The sequence below is a fragment of the Eriocheir sinensis genome, unplaced genomic scaffold, assembly GCF_024679095.1.
Source record: "Eriocheir sinensis breed Jianghai 21 unplaced genomic scaffold, ASM2467909v1 Scaffold1102, whole genome shotgun sequence".
NCBI classification, from domain to species: Eukaryota; Metazoa; Arthropoda; class Malacostraca; order Decapoda; family Varunidae; genus Eriocheir; species Eriocheir sinensis.
In genome coordinates this window covers 40,793-63,414 of record NW_026110411.1, presented here as the reverse complement: position 1 = coordinate 63,414, position 22,622 = coordinate 40,793, and the positions used below count along the sequence as shown (strand labels likewise).

General features: G+C 44.6%; 1 long non-coding RNA gene across 1 annotated transcript; it reads right to left on the bottom strand.

Moving 5' to 3' along the window:
• Nucleotides 1-3,325: 3,325 nt before the first annotated feature.
• LOC126989228 (uncharacterized) lies at nt 3,326-7,080 on the bottom strand. Its single transcript, XR_007743041.1, has 4 exons — nt 7,013-7,080; nt 5,935-6,036; nt 4,686-4,778; nt 3,326-3,733 (listed from the first exon to the last, which is right to left on the bottom strand). It is a non-coding gene; the product is annotated as an uncharacterized LOC126989228 (long non-coding RNA).
• Between the last annotated feature and the right edge of the window lie 15,542 nt (nt 7,081-22,622).

Sequence of the window (22,622 nt, the reverse complement as noted above, 5' to 3'; positions counted from 1 at the left end):
GGATTTTGTACTTTAAACCTAGGTGCCAGACTTTGTCGAAGGCTTTTGTGATATCCCTCTTGACAACGTGGCACTGCCCTTTGTCACCTTTGTGCTGGGCTATGGTTTCTGTTGTAAGGGCGAGAGCGTGTTCTGTTCCTCTGCTCTGTCTTAATCCAAATTGCAAGGGGTAGAGTAGATGGTTGTCCTCCAGATATGAGCGAAGCCTGTGGTTCAATAACTTTTCAAATATTTTTCCCGGGACTTCTTATAATGAAATAGGCCTGTAACTTGCCACTTGATATGGAGATTTTCCTGACTTAGGGATTAGAGTAAGAGTGGCTTCTTTGAATTTTTGGGGGAAGTATCCTATTTTGAGTGTTGTGTTTAGTGTTGTTCTGAGCTTGGTGATGGCACTGTTGGGGAGGTGTTTCAGAATCATTTTGTTAATGCCACTGCTTCCCGGGCTGGTGTTTTTACAAGACATAATTATGTTTTGAATGTCTTCGTCCGTAGCGTTGCGATCCAGAAAGGTGTCATATTCTGCGTGGTGAGGATCAATATCCATATAAGACTCAGGTCAACCTACAGATATTTCTCAACCAGTGGGTGGAGCCTTCGAGCAGAGCCGCGTGACGTCAAGGGAGGCCCTTCCCTCGCCCCTACCCCTACTCCCTCTCGTTTTCTTTCGTCCAATGCGTTCTCTTAATGATATTTAGGGGGGACTAACCTCTCCTGTGTCGGGCTTAAGAGTAGTGTCTCTATATCTATCACAATATAAATGGGTTCATACTTCCCTTTATGCTAGTGGTGGCCGTTTGGGTTAGGGTGCGTGTGCTCCGCCTGATGGTGCACCGTGGCGGAGGTTCGAACCCCAGTTACCCAACCACGAACATCGATCGTTTCTATATGGTCTTTGTCGCCTAGAAACAGGACAAATCACTTCATTGGAAGGGGATTCCCCTCGATATTACTTGCTTTGGGGACGATTTAATCCCTTGATCATACTTCCCTTACATAGGTAGAAGGAACAGAATCAGTTGTTTTAGTTCTTAGCCATTAGGGAGAAACCCTCGAAGAAATAATTATGTATACCCCTTGGAATGTCACAAAAGTATTTCCTTGTTCCTGATGGTTGGTGTGGTTTCCATGCCTCGTTACTAATCAGATGTGCACATTATTTCTCTCTCTCTCTCTCTCTCTCTCTCTCTCTCTCTCTCTCTCTCTCTCTCTCTCTCTCTCTCTCTCTCTCTCTCTTAATGACACATCTTTTACCTTCCCACAATCATTCTCCACCTTTTTTTCATTATTTTCCCCTGTGATCTCTCTCTCATCGTTATTGATAAAGGTGAAAAAAGGCATTGTTTATTATATTAATTAGTGTTACTTTAAGTACATTGATTGATTGATTTTATGGAAGTAAATAAATGTGCCACATCTGAGAGCATATGTCACAGTGGCGGATCTACGGGGGAGGGGGAGTTAACTCCCCCCTTTACCTGGAGAGCATAACTCATGCACCCGCTTCGGAAAACCAGGCTTAAGGTCCGGATGTCTTACCCCTACTTATAAGTAATCTGAAGACATAAATGAAAATAAGTTCACAGTGCAGTTTCTGACAGTTTACTAATTACCTTACCAAGTTGAACATCTTTGAACGTACTTTTCTTTGCATCACTTTGTTTCTTATGCTGTTATTCAAGATACGGATGCGAAAGAAAGTTCGACACCTTACATAAAATAAGATAACTTCCTCTGGCAGTTCAACATAGTCCTTTAAGCTACTTGCTACTTTGCTGACCACAGATTTCCCAGGTTTAAGAGTCTTTTCGCCATGATAACAGTTGAAAAGATGACCAAGCGTCTTCAATTTCCCCATGAACTCGTCATTTGGCTTTACCAGTTTGTCACTTTGCCTGCTCACTGTATCAATCCATGCTGATTTCTCACTCTTCAGATATTTCGAACCAAGGTGGTACTGTGGAAACTTTCTGGCAATAAACCCACCAACGTATGCCATACCTTGAGTTTCTGTCTCATTTTCCAGGGTTCTACCTAAATCAGCCTCACCATCGTCAACGTTCTCAGGGACTTCCTCCATGTCATTAGCACAAGCAATGAAAGACATTGATGATAGGCAAAGTTCTTGCTCTAAGGCGGTTTCATTGTGTTCCTCTCTCTCTACTTTACAACATGAGGGAGCACTTGCCAAGTTGTTTTCCTTGTTTTCCTCTAGAATGTTATACTTTGACCCCATGAGGCTGCTCTTTTTCCCCATGAGGTATGACCGCACACGGTACTTCACTGAGACAGGAGAAGGATGCTCATACCACCCTCCCAGCTGTCGCATGTATGCAAAAAAGTGCTCTAAGACATCCTGGTTTAGTTTGTAGGCCATGACAAAATTTATGTTATAATTTGTTTTTACCATGGAATGTAGCTCCATCAATGACTTGGAAGATATTATTATACCTTTCTGGAAAGGTAAGAGATGTTTCTTGCCATCAACATGCATCTTACTGATTACATGAATCATCAATTTTAGAACATTTATTTGCATCTCTGTTGCCCCATATGCTGACCTGTACTTATTTTTATCAAATAACACTCTTGAATTCATTAAGTCAAACCAATTGTTGGCAAGTGCTATGAACTCACTTGTGGCGCTCCAGTTTTTGCCACAAAGTAAGCCTTTTTCACCAAAGTAAGCTAAGGCCTTAGATGTTGTGGCCGAAAGAAATTGTACTGCCAGTTTCACATTCATTCTTTGAGCACCGCTGACCTCTATATGTTTATTAGAGAAATGGTATGTGGTCTTCAAGTCAGCCTTACTTCGCTCAATCACTTCCCTGACACAACTGCTGTCAACCAATTTCCCATCCTGCATCACAAATCCATCATCAAGAAAGTGATTTCGCATCAACTTCATTAAATGAGGTACATCAGCAAGCACATGCACCTTCCTGCTAGAGACAGCTGGATTGATGAAATATGGGGTTTCAGTGCTTACTTTCAAGGAATTCCACAAAGCCATGTTAGAGGACCCCATATCATTTACAGTAGCCACCACTGGAAATCCAGCTGCTTCAACGTGACTTATTATACTGAATAGAAAGGTCCTTTGTCATTGGACGGTCAAAATCATAATAGACTAACTGTTTCCAAGATCCCACAAGGCCTCTCAACATACAACACTGAACATTTTTCTTGGGACCATACAGGGTGTCCGTAGCTTTATCGTAGGACCACTCTTTGGCTACGCTACACTCATCAAAAGACAGGACTGACACACGGTCACGCTCTGTCATAGACACAGCCTCTCTTTTTAGAAGTGACAAAGCAGACACCAAAATGCCAGGCTCGACATTTACTTGGGCTGTCCTGCGGTTCAGTGTAGATACTGATGGGAGAGGAATCTTCCATTCATTCCTCACAAACTTGTAGGCCTTGGCGCTCAAATTTCTTAAGGAAAGTGCATGGCTGATATCCTCATCCAGCCACCGGTGAACAGCTTTCTTGCTAAAGACACAATCAATCTGAGAAGGTGACATGTACGCGCTTAGCTGACTTTCAGCATTTTGCAACTTCTCCCTTAACTTCACAATTTCTTCATTCTGAGACTTAATGATGCTATCCCTCTCCGCTAATTCTGCAAGAAGACCTGTCTTTTCTTGTCTGGCCTTTAACAGATGGAAATCCATGTCTCCACAGTCACTTGTTGCAGGAACACAAGCTGCGTCCTTCCCTGGAGTGCCTGTGAAGACATTATTCTAAATTAGTAATAGGGCTGTCTAGAAAAACAAGAATACTCGACTGAAAAAAAATATAGTAACTTGTCTCTCATGCGCACACACACACACACACACACACACACACACACACACACACACACACACACACACACACACACACACACACACACTTCAGTGTCAAAAAATGCATTGTAATGGAATTTGTAAGAGCAATCGGAGAACTTTAAAGGATTATAGACTGTGGAGTGACAAAATAAGGAAATCGATGACAGCTGTTCTGTATTCCATATCCACACTTATCATCTATATGTCAATGTCAGCAAAAGGATGCTATTCCTGAAGCCACTCATAACGTCCATAGACACGCTCCTTCCGTTCATAATCCTACCAAATGCTCCTATAGCACTCTTACCCTTCACAGCTCTTGTCCTATTTTCACCATCCATCTCTCCAGGCTTACCTGACACTGACACCAGATAATTAAATTCTTTAACAACTTCCACTGTCTCTCCACCCATCTTTATCTCACAACTCTCAGCGGCTGGCAGATTCACCCTATAAGGAACGACGAACTCCACCACCTCTACCGCTCTTCTCTGAAACACCAACACTAATTTTCCCAACATTTACTGTCAATTTCCTTCTAGTATACACCCTATGGAATTCACCCACCACTCTCTGAAGTTCCCTTTCACTCTCAGTAAGCCATAGTGTCATCTTCCAACAAACATCCGACCACAGCCCAATCATCGCTATTTACCCCCAGTCTTGCTCCTAAATTACCCACTCTGGCTTTCATTTCCCTCATACAACCATCCATATTACCAATACCTAATTATCTTATTAGATACTATTCATAACAATAGCGTCAGTTATTATTCGAAATAAAATCCTTATAATTTTGTAATCTTCCTTGAAATTATCACTGATATGAAGAAAAACAGGAACTTGTACCTGCACCCTTCTGGCCATGTTGCTGCTGTGAAGGCTGTGGGTGATCATTCACGAGTACACCCTCCAGGTCGTCATCTAACTCAGCACCAGGGGCTGCAAGTGAAGATTTACATTGTTATTATATCTTATTAAGTACTATATATTCGTAACAATAGTATCAGAGTTATTATTCCAATTCAAATCCTTATAGATGGTGTTATGAGAGAAATGAAGGGCAAAGTTGGGGAAGTTGGAGTAAGAATGTACGCTGAGGGAAGGATGGGTGCTGAATTAAATCTTATTTGCTGATGACACAGTGCTCATTGCAGAAAAGGCAAGTGACTAACAAAATTTGGTCAGTGTCTTTTATAGTGTGTGTAAAAGGAGAAAGCTAAAAGTAAATGTCAACAAAAGAAAGGTGTGGGTCTATGAGCAGAGTAGAAGTGAGGTTGTGGATTTTGTATGCCCATATAGTGTGAACAGAATGTGAAATAGAATGTAAAATAACTGAATGGTGAAGAAGTGGAGGAGGTAAATGATTTAAAGTACCTGGGATCAGTGACATGTAAACATGGTGGTACATAAGGAGGGACAAGAGGAAGGGTATTGCAAGGAAAAAAGGTGGTAGAGTCTTTGGGACGCATCATGAAGGGCAGAAGTGTGAGCATGGAGGTAAAGAAGGATTTGAGAAATACAGTAATAGTACCAAACCTCACATAACCAAGCGCAAACATGGGCCTGAAATGAAAGTCAGAGGTCTAGAGTGAAGGCAGTGGAAATGAGTTATTTGAGGAATGCATGTGGTGTGAGTAGAATGGATGGAATGAGTTATGAGTGTGTATAAGCGTTTTGGAATGTGTCATGTGGGTGAAGGGAAGAAGTGTGGAGTGGTGGAAGAAGTGAAACATTTGAAACAACCCTCGAAAACGAAAGACATTATAAAGTGGTTTGACCACATGGAGCGAATGGACGAGGGTAAGATGACCAGGAGGGTATATGTGAGTGAGACAGAGGAAGGGAATGTTAGATTACCTCCTGTGAAATGAAGGGATAGGGTGCAGGAGTATGTCAGGGAGAGTGAAGGATCCTTGAGAAACCTAGAGCAGGCAAGGAGGGAGTGTCAGGATAGAGAGAGATTGAATCTCTTCTGCCGTGTTCATCCCCTGGTGGGAGATCCTAGGAGCAGGCGTCGAAATGCATTGAACTTCAATATTTTTTTTAAATCTTCCTTGAAATTAACATTGGTATGAAAAAGAACAGGAATACGTACCGGCACTCTCCTGACCATGTTGCTGCTGTGAGGGCTGTGGGTGAGAGTCATCCACGAGCACCCCCTCCTGGGGGTTATCCAACTCAGCAGCTGAAGCAGGGGCTGCAAGTGAAATTTATTTTCATTAACATAGCTGTTATCAGCGCTTAAATAATAAATCTACAAGAAGACAAGGAGGAGGAGGAGGAGGAGGAGGAGGAGTAGAAAGAAGAAGAGAAGGAGGACGAAGAGGAGGAGGTGGTGGATGAAGACGATCAGGAGTAGGAGGAACATTTTCATAAGCACAGTTGGTATCATTAAAAATTAAAAGATTAATCAACAAGAAGAAAAGGAGGAGGATCGAGGGGGAGGAAGAACTGAAGGTGGAGGTGGATGATGAGGAGGAAGACTTTCATTAGCATAGTTAACACTTAAGAGAACGAACTAAACAAGAAAACATCACCGTATCAAGAGGTTATATAATAAATCAACAAGAATAGAAGGAGGAAGAAGAGGAGGAAAAGGAGGAATAATAATAATAATAATAGGTAATAATAATAATAATAATAATAATAATAATAATAATAATAATAATAATAATAATATAATAATGATGATGATAATAATAATAACAATAATAATAATGGTAAAAATAATGATGATAATGATGATAATAATAATAATAATAATAATAATAATAATAATAATAATAATAATAATAATAATAATAATAAAAAGATGAAGAAGAAAAGAAGAAGGGAAGGAACAGTTTTTATCAGCACTTAAATAATAAATCAAGAAGTACCTGCATGCACACACAATCACGGCCACTGGAAAACTGATGTCTTATGAAAGAGGAAAAAAAATACAGCAACATGCAAGGTGACCGTTGCAAGGGAGAATTCAAATGGGGGGCAGGAGAAAGATGAGGAAGGGGAGGAGGAGGAGGAAGAGGATGGAGGGAAGGAAGAAGAGGAGGATGAAGAGGTCGAGGAGGGAAAAAAACATTTAGTAACACAGTTGTTATCAGGACTTATAATAAGGCCCGATCGAGTTAGGCTACATAAGTCGGAGAGGAACTGATAATTACGTCCCTTACCTTCATGTGATGGAGGATGTAACGTTGGCACTGCGCCCTCTTGTAGCTGCTGTAAGTGTCTTGGCACTGGTATTTTAGGTTCCGTTTATAATCGGCTCCTGAGAAGTGCAAACTGCACACTCTTGCTGTGGTGGGATTAATTCTTCTTCTTTGCTGGCAAAACTTAATCCATAATTCCTGATTAACCGCACATTTAGGGAACCTGTGTAAAAGAGTAGAGTGCTCCTTCTTCTTCCTTGACCGGCACCCTCTCACAGTGCAAACATGCACCATTGTTTCAGTGAGGCCAATGCGCTCCGCTCATGTGCCCTCCGCGCTGCTTCATTGTACACTGCCACCATCTCTCGCCACTAACCCCCAGCCCGTGACTCCGCGTGACGTGTATATTGTAGCCTTCCGAGCTAAAACGGCATGAGCCCGAGACAATCGAAATCTATAGGTTGACCTGAGTCTTATATGGATACTGGTGAGGATGTTCTTGGGGCCGCGTCCTGAGGATGTTGTCTCGCACGTATTCTTCAATCCGCTCGTTGTTCTCGGGATCGCCTTCTCCTTCATCTCCGCCCGAGAAGACGTCCTCCCATATTTCTCGAAAGGCAGCCTCTTTCTCGTCGTGAGTGTGTACTTTTTCTCCGTTTGGTTTCTTTAGGTAAGACGTTTGGATAGTGTCATTTCCCATTAGGTTTTTTATTCTCCTCCAGAAGGCAGCGGGCTCGTTGTGCAGCGAGGCTGTCTCTGTGATGAGGTTTGCCCAACTTCTCTTGCTGTCCGCCGTGAGAGAGTTTTGGAGTCGTGTCTGGATTTGTTTGTAGAGTCTGCATAGGTCAGGGGTCCATCCGTGTTCCGAAGCTTCTCTGTTTATAGCTGTGAATTGGATTTTGAGAGTTTTGGTGTGATGGCTGTAGTTTGTGCAAGGTGTTGTTTTGAAGCGTGTTGTGGGAACGTGTGTTGACATGGAGAAGTGTATTGTTGTGTACCAGTGTGTTATGTTTTCGTCAACAGCCGCCGTGGTGGCGTCAATAACTGCTTCGGGGTTGTGGAATTTGGTGTCTAAGTCGGCTTTGAAGCCGGCCCAGTCTGCGCGCTGAAAGTTTGGTGCAGGGGGGCACGGGGTGAGGATGGGTTGTGCAGAAATAGTTAAAATGATGGGGAAATGATCACTGGTAGTTATTGGGCCTTGGGCAATGTGGGTATTGTGGTAGGTTCTGTAGTTAGTCAGGATAATGTCGGGGGTGGGGGTAATGTTGTGTGAGACAAAGGTCGGAAACTGGGGGCCAACATGTTGGAGTGTCCTATTGTTAGTTAAGTGGAGGAGTTGACGGCCCTTGACGTTGGTGGTCCTGTAGCCCAAGATCGGATGATTGGCGTTGAGGTCAGTCAACATGTAGACTGGTATGGGTCGTCGGAAGAGTGATATGAAGTCAGGGACGGGGATCTAATCTCTCGCCGGCGGTTGGTAGAGGGTTGCAATGATAATTTTTCCGGTCGAGGTCTGAACTTCCGCTGCCAGAATGTCGGAGAAGAAGTCGTCTATGATTCTGTGTTTGAGGCCGTGCTTCACTGCTATGGCTGTGCCGTCTGTAGGGTGGGTGGGTGCATTTTTCTTGTGGATGACGTAGCCGTGTATCTTTAATGGCTCGCCATTTCCCATGCCATGGCTGTTAATTAGTATTACATCAGGGTCAATTGATGTGTAGGTGTTTGTGAGGTCGAATCTCCTTGTTCTCCAGTGTAGAACGTTGTGTTGTAATACTTTTATCTGATCCGTCATCGTGACTTAGTGCCTCCTTTTCTTTGTGTCTTTCTTCTGCTTATGGTCGTGTCGGGAGAGGGGGAGCGGCGCGTGGGGTCGCTCAAGGGGGGAGGGAGTGTGGGGGGCATGGCAGGGGTTTGTTGCCGGCGTCGTGGGAGGCCGAACGAGTGACTGGGTGAGATGATTTAGATCGGGCCCCGCTGCTGCTGGTCGCAGTGTCAGTCTTTTGGGTAGATTCGGTTTCCGGTTCCGTTTCACTGCCTGAATCCTGGGCTGCGCCTTCCTCAGCGGAGGAAGAGTCTTCGTCGTCATGAGAGGATGGCAAGATGTCACTTTGGGCTGGGATAGCAGGAGGGACTACTGTCTGCCGGATGATCTTACTCGAGTCTGGGGGGTTGGGTATGATGATTGGCGGGAGGTCGTTGGCAGTGAATAAGTCATGCAGCTCTTTGGCGTAGGTGCCAGGAGTGCCAAGATCAGCAACTAGTGAGTGGAGAATGCATGCCATGATTTTGGTTGCTTTGTCCGAGTCTAGGTTCAGTGCAGGCGTCGGTGGGTTTTGAATAGTGCTGGAGGTGACGGAGACATAGGTCTGGTTTTTCTTGGCAACCATGGCCTCTTTAACCTTCTCTGAGGCAGCCTTCCGGACGGGGCATTTGTTTGCGAGGGTCCTGTGATCTCCACCACAGTTAAAGCACTTATTTGCTTGTGACTTACATGACTACCATACATGTCCCTCGGCGCCACACTCCGAACAGATTTTGAAGTTGATGTGTCTTGGGCATTCATTGGTGTTGTGGTCTTCCACCTTATAACAGCGCATGCATGTCCGTATCGGGATGTACTCTTCTTGTTTTATGCTGTGACTCTGTATTCTCAGGTTGAACATCTTGAGGCCAGCTTCCAGGCACTTTTAGGCGGGTGGAGTCTCCAGTAACGTGATCTTGATTACGGGCGCGTTCTTCGGGAACTTGTAGATGGAATCGATGTTGTTGCTGGTGAATTCATTGAGGCGCTGCACTTCCTCTTTGATTTCGGCCAGGGAGTGTTGCAGGATGTGCGAGTCAACTCCGAAGAGAAGGACCGTCCGTCGTGCCTTGATATCGGGTGGGAGGATGGGATGAAGTTTTCAGCAGCCAGGTATTTTACCCTAGAGTCGTGGGTAGTCGTGGCCCAGAGTCGGCACAGTGTGAACGGGGCTTAAGACACCCAGAGCGGGGACAAGGTGGCTGCAGCAGAAGCAGAAGCAGCAACAGCCTGAAAAAAAAATAAAGCAGAGAAGGTACAATTAATAATACAAACAATAATGGGAAATGAGAAGAAAACAGAGTGATATATTGAAATGAGTCGATTCCCTACAAGACCATAAGATCGGCGTAAGACTTCACCGCCAAAGCCGCGCCCTGGTGGACCACGTGAACAATGATCAACACACCGTAGAAGGATGGCGCAGCAGAAGTAAAGGTTCCGAACGAAGCACGAGTGGATGTTAGCGCCAGAGGTTTTTGGACTCTTGGACAAAGGGCGTGTTTTGACATAAGGATCTTTGATCCCATGGCCCATTGCCACAAAGACATGACCCTCGATGCAGCCCACAGAAGAAATGAACAAGAGAAGAACAGAGCATATGAAGAAAGAATCCAGAATGTGGACCAGCAGGGCTCCTTCACCCCGTTAGTATTCACGACGTCGGGAGGGTTGGGACCAAGGGCGCGGAGCTTCAACGCAAGACTCGCCGAAACACTGGCGGGTAAGTAACAGCAGCCGAGAAGCAGTGTGGTCGCCTGGATGAGATGCAGGCTGTCCTTCTCCCTCCTGAGATCAGCCTTGGTCTGCCTGAGAGGAACCAGGTCACCTGCACCCAAAGCCACCCATATTGCCGACCTGGACTTTGAGGGGACGATGGTTGATAGTCGTATCAACCACAAGCTCTGTTAACTTAAGAACAATATGTTTAATAATGTTTGTAATACTAAATAAAGATGGTTGTCGGCCACAGTCATTGGCGGGCTGGGGCCAATGAATTGCTTTGTGAAAGACTATGAGGAAAGATACCGCTCACAACGCAACTCTGATGGATAGAGGCCCGTAGTTGTCGTGTTTAAAGAAAAAGTAGCAGTAATAGTAGTAGCTAGTGAGTAAAAATAATAAGAAGAAAGCAAAGATGATTTTGATGGAGAGGAAAAAGAGAAGAAGAAAACTAAGAAAAAGAAAACAATGATTAAGAATGAAGAAGGAGGAGGAAAATAATAAGAAGAAACGTCAGAAATTAAAGAACGAAAAAAAAAAGTGATCTTTTTTTCCATATTAGAACGTCGAGATAATGGAGATGAGGAAGGCGGAGGAAGTTAAGACCCTCCTTCTCTCCCTCTCTCCCTCCCTGGTTTATTACTCCTCCACTCCTCCTTTCCTGTGTCTCTCTTTACTCCATCGTGATCGAGTTAGTGTTTATTGTCCTTATATATTGCTCTCTCTCTCTCTCTCTCTCTCTCTCTCTCTCTCTCTCTCTCTCTCTCTCTCTCTCTCTCATTGTTTTTACTCCCATACTTCTTAATTACTTACTTCAAATGGTCACCACGTCTAGCTTCGAATACACATGCCCGGGTTCGAATCCCAGCCCGGGCACCCAACCCACCTAGCTGTCATCCTCCCTTTCCAGGTGGTCAATAAATGGGTACCTGGGGAAACCTTTGGGGATAAACTGTGGTAACCCGGATGTTGCACTGGCTCTGTGTCCCGGGGTAATGGGTTCTCACCCCCCACATGGTCAAGAGCCAGTGATACAGAGATGTGTAGCGCGGCCAAGAGCAGCCGACAACTTGTACTTCCAGCCTTACCTTTATCTTTACGGTAGGCGGTGGCTGAGTGGTAGCGTGCTGGGCCCACATTCACCACGTGATGGACGACGCGAGTTCGAATCCCCACGCTACTACCTCGGATTTTTCAGTCACCGCCGAGTGGCTTAAAATTACCCACATGCTGTCCTGATGACCACCCATCAACCCGGACTCTAGAGGAAACCGTCCTAGGGAATCAAGAACGAGTTCCGGGGTGCAGCATGAGCCAAGAGAAGATGGCGCCCCTATAAACATTTGCCTGCGCCATGACGGGCTGGTGCCGAATACCATCCAGGCCCCTCAAGCAAGCCTACCGGCGCAATAGGCATAGACGTAAAAAAAAAAAAATAATAATACCTGAACATTTTAAGAGAACCTTGACTTTGCTGATGGTAGCCCTTCAATAACGGTCTAGCTTGCCAGCCACGGAATAAACCAACCAGCCAGTCAGTCCTCTCGCTCACTTATGGAAATTTGAGAACACACGCTCTATCTGCATCGGTGCCCATCTCCGTCGCATTAGCCTTAGCGCTTGTGGTGAGCGAAAACCCACTACTATGAAAGACAGGTCAGTGTGACATCCGGGTTACCACAGTCTACCTTCCCTAAGTTTCCCCAGGCAAACATTTATCGACCGGTCCAAAAGGAAGGCCGTACAAATGGGTGGAGAGCGCGCCGATCGCCAGGCCCACAGGCTCCTCAAGTAAAAAGCTCCGCTGCTCACTGATAACGGGTATCCAAGATCGTAACGTCGAATGCACCGCGATGTATTTGGTTCCCTGCGCATGCGTACAGTGCAGGTCACCAAATTTTCTGTAATCCCCGATCTTCAAATGGTTACCACGCCTGGTTACGAATACAAATGCCCGGGTTCGAATCCCAGCCCGGGGATCCAACCCATCCAGCTGTTCATCCTCCCTTGCAGCCACATCGACCCTGATTCGAAGACTAAAAACTGCACTTGTTATTACTATTATTATTATAAAGGGAGAAGCAGGGAGAGGGAGGAGTGCGGACACTATAAGCCGCCTGTCCAGCTGCCCCCAAACACCTGAGGCGTCGAGAAAGAGAAAAAGAAAGTGAAAGCAAAACAGCAATGAGAGAAGCAGAAAGAGGACGAGATAATATGGAAGATTATAGAAGCGGAAGGACAGAGAGTTAGGGCAACAGAGAAGACGCTGGAATCTGTCAAGTAATGGGAGCCAAACCAGAGGATCGACGCCAACATGAGGATCAAGATCTTTCCAGTTAAGAGAGCATTCACTTCCCTGGGTCTGAGGGACTCGGTTCGGGTCCAATAGCAAACGGTCACGCCTGAGCTCTGCATTAAATGTGTCGTGAGGAGTTCAGCTTTCTTCCCAGCGTCAGTAACAAGTTGCCCGCCAGCAGAGAGCAGCGGGGCAACGGCGATGCACCAAAGAGACCAGACATGATCTAGGGCCACCATCTGGAAGGAGTCGAAAATTTCCTTGATTGATGCATTATTTTGACTTTCAGCGGAGTTATAAGTTTGCTTTGCTGAAACACAAGCTTGGAGGAAGGCACTTAAGGACTCCTTCGTTCGTTCCCTTCGGTTCTCTGTTGATTCCCTAAGTTATTTAATTTTAGAGGGAAGTAACGAAATCAAAACTACAGTAAGTTGAGGTCCAGCTGATAGTAAGTGCATTATTACTGACTAATTCCCAATGACTTAACTCTTGATTTAGGGATCGACTTCCAAGTCATATCATTCCCCGATCAAAAATTGGACAAAACGATAATCTGAACCATGAAGCCGCATCAGAAACTACAAAACCTGATCACCATAACACTGTAAATCATAAAAGTTAACAAACAAAAATCATAAGAAAAAAAAAACATCAATAAAAAATGAAACGACAAAACTGAAAAAAAAAACGAATAAAATTTAACAAACTGAAACATATCTGGGAAACGGAGGGGGAACACGCCTTCTTAAAAAAAAAAAAATAAAAAAAAAAAATCCAAAACCAAAGCACATCACAAAGCTATAAGATAAAATTGAGGACATAGACTATACCTGCGCGTGACCTCGGTGCTCATCTCCGTCCCATTGGCCCTTTGAGCAGAAATAGAAACAGAGAGCATAATAAATCCAGGAAGCGTCACATGGACATACTTTCTGGAACCTTATGATACTTTCTGCCGGGAGGAGCGTTTTTGTGTGGTGATGCAAGCCACTGGACCAGACGGAGAATGAAAATGAGATGGTATGGGCATGTATCCAGATCAACAGGACTTACCCAAAGCCATTCTACAAGGAACAGTGCGAGGAGGCAGAAGGAGAGGAAGACAGAGAAAGTGATGGGAGGACAACATGAGTGCATGGATCGGCCTTGCACCCAGCAGCTGCCTAAAGGGGCTATTACAGTGGGCAAATTTTCCGTGGATCTTCAGTCAAACTACGATTTTCCCTGGCGTGGTTCTCATATTTCCGTGGTTTTCTGACGTGTCCACGATTTTCCAAAGCTACGGTAGATTTCACTGAAGGACGACGGTATTACTCACCATCATCATCAGCAGCAAGAACAAGAAACAAATGAGAACCAGGCTAGCGGAGAACCAAGCTAGCGGAGAACCAAGCTAGCGGAGAACCAAGCTAGCGGAAATCGTGGTTTGACTGAAGATCCACGGAAAATTTGCCCAGTGTAATAGCCCCTTAAGAGAGTCTGAGAACCAAGAGGAATAGAGGAAGCTGGTTGCGAAGTCTTCTGTGGCGCCCCAACGTTTTCTTTAGGCCCCGTTCGCACTGTGCCGACTCTGGGCCACGACAACCCAGCGACTTTTAGGTCCCCCTCACACTGTACTGAATCAATATCCGGCGACCGTTTCTAGACCTCTTTCTGACCATGTGCGACCCTTTCACATCAACATTTCACACCCAAGACCTCGTCTACCCAGAGTCGCTGGGTTGTCGTGGCACAGAGACGGCACAGTGTGAACGGGGCCTTAGTAAGACTCTGGGAGTGGTGAGGACGTAAGCCACCCTGCACCTCTCTTTGTTAACCGTTTACCGTTGATGAGGTTACAGGCCCTGCTCCGCCGCTGATGCAGCGCTTTCGAGGGCCGTCAACAATTGCAATGTTAGCCTCAACAATAATCTTCGATGCACTTATTCTCAAACGTCGTAGTGAGTGAGTGAACGTCTTAATTGCTTTCACGAATAATATCACAATTATACATTTGTTCCGTTTTCATGTCTGATATTATCGTTATAGTATCACAGATATCCAACGATTATTCCCAACACATTGAACATTCATCACACACAATTTATCTGTGAGTACAAACACTGATTAATAGCCATGATCAGTTATGTTACGAATTCTCTCAATTTCAGTCTGGAGAACTACACAACACTGATCAGTCGCTGAGTGGTTGATTTCAGGCTTCTTGTACCTCACACAATTTATTCATTTCTTCTCAGCCATGGAGCAGTCCTTCGATTTATGATCGCCAGAGCATTTGAAACATTTTTGGGCTTCCCCATTTCTCTAAGCAGTGCAGTTGGCCTCAAGATGGCCATATCTCTGACAGTGATAACATATAATTGCATGGCATCGTCTCTCACTGTGTATATTCTCCATTCTAATTTTAACTTGTCATGATTCCTGTGAATCAGCTCTCTCACAGTTGGGTCACACCTCAATATGTAGTGCATCGTGCCGCCAGCTGCAGGTTTACTGAAAATCAGCTCAATCTAATTCTCAACACCCTTAATTCTGTGTAAGAACTCATTGCGGTCTAAGATGATCTCCTTTATTTTTTTCCTTGGTCTCCTCTTTATGCACATTGCATATCATGGTCTTTGGTTACATATTACCAACACTCTTGGTACTAATTTGCTCAATAGACTCCAATTTTGGGGCTGCCTCATTCGTCATGTTCTCATCATCAAAGTTCATTATAATATTACCTCCATGAGTGAATCTTGAATAAGTAATCTGAATGCCTTGTAATGCCTGGGAGACTTCACTTTTTAACTCAGTAGCCTTTTTATCTTGCTCAGAGGCCTTAACAACAAGTAGATTTTCCTGAACATTCCTCCTGCGTTTGGTAACATCAGGCCAGCTTGTACCCGCTGACTCTGCATAAATTAGCGCGCTGCAACACCTCAGCAACCTCCCCAAGCTCTTCTTTCACACTCATAGCGCGAGACTCAACTTCTTCCTCTACCCTGATATTTCCTTAGATAATTCTTGCTTGAATTAATCCAATTTCTCCACAATTTTGGTAGCCAGAGATGCTTTATGAAGGCATGGGTTGCAAACCCAATTAATTTTCGGGATATTCTCCTGCTCAATTCCAGACATGTGGACACATTTCACATGACACCATCTAGGACACAAACAGCAGCCAATCTACGTCCGCTCAGCTCTTACTTACTACACTTGCCTTCCCACAACGTCGTACAGAGGTAGTGAAATTAGGCATGACCATTGCAGTGTGTGTGTGTGTGTGTGTGTGTGTGTGTGTGTGTGTGTGTGTGTGTGTGTGTGTGTGTGACTTTACCAGGTTACATTTTGCATCTTCGTATCTTGAGAAAAATATAAAACGTGTTATTTTTTTCTTCAGGTGCCAATGAATATACACTGTGTTTTATTTGAGTTTAACATTAAGCCGTTAGCATTAAAGTAAGCCTTGAGGTCTGGAAGGTCTGGAAGAGCGTCTGCAGAGCCGGTGTGCACCAGTTGTGTGCCGTCAGCGTACTGTATAACCTCACAGTCTGTGATCGCTTCCCGGAGGTCATTGACGTAAATATTAAAGGGGATTGGGCCCAACGCTGATCCTTGAGGGACTCCGAAATTATTAGTTGCTGTTTTTTCTATTGTGTTATTGATTTTTACCACTTGGCTTCTGTCATTCAGATAATGGCTGAACAAGAAGGTGTCTTCTTGTGCTTTGGCGAGCTTTTCAAGAAGTGTATTATGATGTACGCTGTAGAAGGCTTTGGAGAGGTCTAGGAGCGTGACTAGTGACAGTTAGAGTACAGCTCATTAGTAACGGTGGTTAGGGCTGTTTATGTAGAGAGCTTGGGCCTGAAACCGTATTGACTTACAGAGAGAATTTGTTCACTGTGGAGAAAGACAGTCAGCTGTTGGGCGACGATTTTTTCTAAGACTTTTGATAGGATTGGCAACAGCGAGATAGGACGATAATTGTTTATGTCATTGCGGTCACCGCTTTTAAAGATGGGAGTGATCGTAGCGTGTTTCCATGCAGAGGGAAATTTTCCTGTTGCAACTGAGGTGTTTATTATTGTTGTTAGGTAGTAAATGGTGAAGGGAGTCTTTTATGTGGCGGAGTGATATACCGTCTGAGCTCACGGAGTTGGTGTTTTTGAGGTGTTTTATAGTTAGAGTTACTGTGTTCGTGTCGACCGGCTCAGGTCGGAAAAGATGTTCGTGAACTGCGTTATGGTGTGATGCCTCTTGATCCGAATTGACATGTCTTAGACGGCCCCGCGTTCTCTCGTACGTTTGCTTCCCAACAGAAGCAAAATGTTCATCTAGTTTTTCAACCTTTTCGAGGTCATTGTCATGTCCAAAGCTATTATTGAAGCTCTTTTTACTGGGCACGATGTTTCTTATTACACGCCAGGTTGCAGATATATTGCCTTTACAGTTTTCAAACTTTTGTATAGTAGTCTCGCTGAGCGTTTTGTATTAGAGCCTTTACTCGATTGCGTTCTTGCCTGTATTACTCCTGAAGCTCTGTATTTGAGTATGTTACAATTAAGTCGCGCCTGAAGGGCGTTGCGAGCAGTCATGGCTGACCGAATGTCAGTGTTTATCCACGGGGCGAACGGCTTGTTTATTTTAGTACTGATAATGGGGGCGCATTCATCGAGGCAGCGAGTGAAGACTGTCATCAGTATGTTGAGTTGAATGTCAATGGCGTCTGTATGATAGATGTTATTAAGTTCTGATGTGTGACCTAACATGGCATTGCAGATCACGTCTTTACTGTATGCACCCATGTGACGGAAGCTCTTCAATGTTGCCACACGTTTTGGCTCATTAATGTCGATCGTTGCGGTTATAAGGTAGTGGTTGGCAATAATACTTGGCGTTACGTCCGCATGTAGCACGGTGTTGCTTTAATGCATGGTCACTATGACATCCAGGAGGGTTGCTGACTGTGAGGTTATACGAGTAGGCTTGTCAACAATTTGGTGGAGTTTGTTCATGCTAATTATTGTACTGAGCTTATTGCCTGTCACTAATAGGTCATCATTGAGGTCACCTAGCATGTACAGACACTTATTTTTCAAATACATGCCCCGTAAGGTGTTGTTTATGTAGTCGGAGGTGTCTTGGGGTGCTTTAGGGTGTCGGTACACACATCCTACAATAACAAGGTAGTTTTCTGCACTGGATACTGAGCCACACGTCCTCCACCCCACTGGGCCTGTCCGCGTTACTAGTGATCACATTCGTGGCGAGACAGTCCTTCACGTACACGCTCACGCCTCCTCCATAGTCCTTGTCACACCTATACACACTGTAGCCCGGGATGTAAATGTAGTCGTCCGGGGCGTGAGGGAGGAGCCAAGATTCGCTAACACATAATATGTCAATGTTTCTACTTACTATTACGAGTCGTAACTCTGCGATATTGGCCAAGAGAGATCTTGCATTTATATGTTCGATTACAAGACTGTCCTTTTGCTTAGCATGCTCTGCGGCAGTGTCTTCCTCGCCTAGGGACTACGCACTGTGATGATGGCACAGTCTACTTTATGTCCGTAATTGTGACAGTAGGTGCACTTTATCCTGTGGTCATATCGGCACCTAGACTGGTTATGGTTATGTTCACCGCAATTGTAGCATCCTCCGCGATGCCTGACCGCTCCACTGACCATGCGCTGCAAGTAAAATTCATCAACAAAAGAGAAAGCGTTAGAACTTACACATAATTTTACGAGTTCAATGAATGCGTCAACAGGCATACCCAGGTCAATGTGGCAATTTTCGTGACAAAAACTCCAGTACATCGTCGATAGGAACTTTTGTGACAAGGGAATCTACATCAAAGCTTACCAGTTTTCCGGAGAAAAGATTCAATTCTTTATTTTTGTTGATGAAATCTGTGTAATTTTTCACATGAGCCCCAGATATTGTGCCGACGAGGGGTGATAATTTGTTGGCAAGAAATTTAGGAAGTTTGTATGCGAACGAACCACATTGTGAGATAATCGGGCGAAGGGGAATATTATCTTTGTGAGTTTTGGGTAAGCTGCAGATGTATGGCAATTTTTGGTTAATTTGAACAAAGTTATTGGCATCAATATTGGGTACATTGTGTAGCAGTTCTCTCACTTTCTACTAAATGCTGAGGTTAACATCTTTAGGGGTAATGACCTAAGTTTTTTGTAGATGCTGGTATCACTCAGAAGGTTGTTCATTTTGGTAATATAGCCATTCTTGTTGAGGATAACTACAGTGTTACTCTTGTCAGCTTTGGTGATGAAAATATCTTCTGCCAGTGTGGGTTTTATTTACATCAAGAAGATCACGTCAATGTGATTAGCCCAGTCTGTCAACAATCGGGTTCTCGCGAGTGCTGTTTTTTTCAGATTCATGGTACATAAACTTTGTCACACTACCATCAGGGTCATGAAATTACCAACAGAAATGCCCACAACTCTTACGAGAGCCTTATTCGGGTTCTCATGAGTGCTATTTCACCTTCATGGCACAGAAGTTTTGTCTAACTACCACCAGGGTCATGGAACTACTAATGGAAATATTTACAACTCTTACGAAATTCTTAGTTGGGTTTTCGTTAGTGCATTTTCCCGTCCATGGCACAGATAGAAGCTTTGTTGAACTACCACCAGGGTCATGAAACTACCAAAAGAAATATTCACAACTCTTAAGCCTTATCGATTGGGCACGCTTGGCCGTCAATAAGTTTAACTCCTTGAATGCGGATTTCCTACAGTCAGACACCACCAAGCTACTGGAATGGAGCAAAGAGTGGCTGTTACAATTCAATGAAGAGAAATGTAAAGTTCTGCACCATGGGAAGGGATATCCAGCACGCCAATACCACATGGGAAACACTCCACTAACCACCACAAAGGCAGAGAAAGACCTGGGAGTGTATGTTACCAGGCTACCAGTGAAGGGATATCCAGCACACCAATACCACATGGGAAACACTCCACTAACCACCACAGAGGCAGAGAAAGACCTGGGACTATATGTTACCAGGCTACCAGAGAAGGCCAAATCCGTGCCAATCGCAGCGGACGGGTTAAGAATAAGGCCCATGGTGTCACGTATCGTTAATTCTCTAGTTTTACCGGCACACTATACACAAACAAAAAAGTATCGTCACTGTGGGGTTCGACGAGTTTCACACTGAGCAGGGGCTTCGTGGTGCAGGGGTTAGCACACTCGGCTCACAACCAAGAGAGTTCGGGTTCGGTTCCTGGGCGGAGTGGAAAAAATTGGGTGGCTTTTTCGATACCCTACGCCCCTGTCCACCCAGCAGTGAACGGGTACCAGGTATTAATCGTGGGTTGTATCCCGTCTCTTGGGATCTGTTCTCTTCTGCTATAATTACTTCCCCATCTGTCTCTCCGGCATATGACCACACATGTTGCGCCGACTAAACGAAACTTTCCAACTTTATCCCCTTCTGTCTCTCTCCGGCATATGACCACAGATGTTGCGCCGACTAAACGAAACTTTCCAACTTTTTCACACTGAGCAACCCGGTAGTCTCGGCAGGGTTGGCAAGGCTCCACCTGCGTTTCGTGAAGCGTTACTGTGCCAGCTCAAATTCTTCTGCTTCATTTACGAGTCCCGCTCACATGATTCAGGCAAGTGAACCCACACGCAGGGATACCAACATGAGTAGCCTGTTATCAATGGATTCGTCCTTGGTGTCAGTTTGTATCATACTAGATGTGTAACGAGACTTATTTGGGGTTGTGTACGTCCCATATAAAACATACGTAGCAGATTAACAAAAACCGTAATACCAAACCAGAAAATATGAAAAAAAAAAAAATACAGATGCCAACTCCAAAAACACATTCACGTGTTACCATAAAAAAAAAAAAATCAGAAAATATATACAGTATGCGAACTCCAACTACACATTATAAAAAAAATAATAATAATAATAAACGTGATAGGTACCGACAAATTTTCACCTCTTAAAAAACATCAACTCGAAATATGTAAATTGAGTCTCAAATACTTATTATTATTATTTTTTTATTGACACCTTATAACGTACCTTTAGCCTAATCTAGCGTGGCTATAGTAAAGGAGGAGGAGGCAATATGGCGTCTTGTGAGGGGAGGGAGAGGACAGGGAGGCAAGGGAGGGGGAGGAAAGGATAAGCTCTGGGTATAATATTTTCCTCCGCGTTGAAGGAAATTAAATCTTATAGTGATCCAGGTTCGGCCGATAAGGAGAGAGAGAGAGAGAGAGAGAGAGAGAGAGGGTGGGTGGGACCGAGAGAGGGAGGGAAGGACGATGGGAGGAAGTAAATAGAGAGAAGATAGAGAAGGGGGAAGGAGAGAGAGAGAGAGAGAGAGAGAGAGAGAGAGAGAGAGAGAGAGAGAGAGAGAGAGAGAGAGAGAGAGAGAGAGAGAGGGAGGGAAGGACGAAGGGAGGAAGTAGATAGAGAGAAGATAGAGAAGGGGGAAGGAGAGAGAGAGAGAGAGAGAGAGAGAGAGAGAGAGAGAGAGAGAGAGAGAGAGAGAGAGAGAGAGAGAGAGAGAGCAATTTTCAGTGTTAATTGGACAAGAGGTTGTGAAAATAAGACACGACCATTGCAGTGTGTGTGTGTGTGTGTGTGTGTGTGTGTGTGTGTGTGTGTGTGTGTGTGTGTGACTTAACCAGACCACCTTTTGCCTCTTCATATAGAGAGAAAAACAAAAACGGTGCATTTTTTTGGGGTGTGTGTAAACAAATACTAAAAAAAATAGACTGGTAATTTCTCCTACAAATACTACAACAACTTTTACTACTACTACTACTACTACTACTACTGCTACTACTGCTACTACTACTACTATTGCTACTACTACTACTACTACTACTACTACTACTACTACTACTACCACCACCACTACTACTGCCACCAGTACTACTACTACTACTACTACTACTACTACTACTACTGTTCTTTCTGCTGCTGCTATTACCGTTATTATTACTCTAGACATTTTTAAAGGGATAAAAATAAAATGGAGGATTTCGCTATTTGCGCGTTGCCACGGTTTTCATCTCCGACATATTGGCCCTCAAGTCTGTAGTTTATAAGATCCCATCACCCCGGGACACAAGGCAGGTGTGACATCCGGTTTACCACAGTTTTTTTTTCCTACGTCTTCGCCTGTAGCGCCGGTAGGCTTTCTTCAGGGTCCTGGTGGTCGGCCCAAGCCCGTCATGGCGCAGGCGTTTTTTATAGTGGCGCCAGTTATGCTTGGCTCATGCTGCCACCTGGAACTCCTTGTTGATTCACTTGGACGGTTCCTCTAGAGTCCGGGTTGATGGGTGGTCTTCTGGACAGCATGTGGGTAGCCTTAGGCCACTCGGCGGTGACTGAAAAATCCCAGTTGGTAGCGTAGGGATTCGAATCGACGTCGTCCATTGCGCGGTGAATACGGGGCCCGCACACTAACTACTCAGCCACCGCCAACCCAAAGTTTACCTTCCCAGATGTTCCCGGGTACCCCGTTTATCGACTAACCCGAAAGGGAGGAGGCTTGGTGAGTTGCACACTGACTGTCCTTTATTATTATTATTATTAATAGGCCAAGAATATCATGCCATGCACTTATGCCGCCTGAGAGGCCACCATCCAGACCCTGATCTCATCATGTGCGGCTCACGTCTCCCTGTTGCAGAAGAACACAGGTTATTGGGACTCGCTTTCGACAGGCGCCTCACATGGCTTCCACACCTAAAAGCCTTAAAAAGTAAGTGCATGAGATCGCTCGATCTCTTTCGTGTCCTGTCATGCATTTCATGGG